This window comes from Muscardinus avellanarius, assembly GCF_963383645.1.
Source record: "Muscardinus avellanarius genome assembly, chromosome: 5".
Taxonomy (NCBI): Eukaryota; Metazoa; Chordata; class Mammalia; order Rodentia; family Gliridae; genus Muscardinus; species Muscardinus avellanarius.
The window spans coordinates 96,260,731-96,262,257 of NC_137790.1; the positions used below are offsets into that span (position 1 = coordinate 96,260,731).

At 37.0% G+C, this 1,527-nt stretch overlaps 1 pseudogene across 1 annotated transcript; it reads right to left on the minus strand.

The window, feature by feature from the left end:
• Window positions 1-458: 458 nt before the first annotated feature.
• Window positions 459-1,233, minus strand: LOC308263188 (sorting nexin-5-like; annotated as a pseudogene). The gene has a single exon. The product of its transcript is annotated as a sorting nexin-5-like (transcript).
• Window positions 1,234-1,527: the final 294 nt, after the last annotated feature.

Here is a 1,527-nt window from a genome sequence, read left to right on the forward strand (position 1 = left end):
GTGAGTGTGTGTGTGTGTGTGTGTGTGTGTGTGTGTGTGTGTATGTGTGTGTATTACTGGGGATTAAACTCAAGAGAATTCTACCTCTGAGCTACACCCAAGTCCTATATTTATTTATTTATTTTTATTATTTATTATATCCTTTATAAAGAAACAAAAGCCTAAACATGTAGGTATGTACCTAATCATGAAGGAATTCATTTTTCTTGTAGCCATCTTCTGAGATTTTGCCCTCTCTGAGTATTAATATATAAGGAAAATTGATTAGTTATGTGCAAGTAGCATGCAATAAAAATGTTTTTAAACCAACATGGTTAAGTGTTAAGATATTTTTAGAAATCAAAATAGTTATTCATGATTTTAAACTAAAGTAGAAGCAAATCATTTCCGGTGAAAATTATTTAAGTGCAAGTAATGCTGGCTTTCACATTGGCCTCCTCCCTTGAAGGAAATGCAGATCAGTTGCTCTTGAACAAGTAGATGCAGCTCTGCAAGAGGGAGAGATTATTTCTAGAATGCTTTATTTCCAGTTCAGACATCTCAATTAGATTCTTTCTAAAAGCTGCCAATCTCTTCTGTTTGAAATTTATAAGTTCTTTTTTTGCAGATTCAGAAAGCTGCTCAAATTTCTGACAACAGTCTTACTGGTGTACCTCTGCCACCTTGACTCTTTGTTTTTCAACCAGGCCTTATCCAGAGATTTGTTTGAGTTTCCATAGTCAATGAGGGCTTTGGTACATCTGTATAAAAGGTCCTTTGCAGCCTCTATGTTGAGCATGTAGTACCTAAGGAGCTCTGTCAGCTTTAAATATTCATCTGATGAGACTCAACCTTCTACTTTCTATTTAAAAAAGTAAAAGTGACCATCAAGAAGAGATTTTTTTTTTGATGACTATTGGTTTTTCTAAAGCCAGGCTCTGCAAGCAGGCTGCAGTGTGGATATAGTCATCAGCAACATTTTTATGACATCTGGTCATTCTGTCAGCTTTAGCACAAGAATCCTTGATTATGTTGTAATAGTTAATAAGGAAGTTTCTCTCTTGTTCAAAGAAGTCATCTACCTCCTTAACTCCAGAAAACAGGATTTCATCAGCAATTTTCACCACACTCTTAATAAAACTGCTGAATATCTCCTTGGTATTTTCCGCCTAACACTTAGGCTTCTAGTTCTTGCTTCATCTTGGCAAATTCTTCTTTGGTCATAGACCCTTCACCCTCTACCAGTTTCTGCATCATTTCTCAAGGGCAATCAAAATCTGGCTTTGTAGGAACAGGAGGAATAATAAGTCTATCATAGTCTGTGGTTTCAATAAGAGTGTCGTTTAGCCACATAAGGTCTTCATGTTGCCATGAAGAAACTCTGGTCTTTGAAATGTGGGCAGACTGGTCTTGGTGTGCATTGTAAATTTAGCGTATCTCTCTCACTGCATACATCAGAAATGTCAATATGAAGTGAGGGGTCAGCATTCAGGTCCACAGACACAGATCTCAGCTGCTAATCAGGCAATGGCTACAGGACAACTCTGC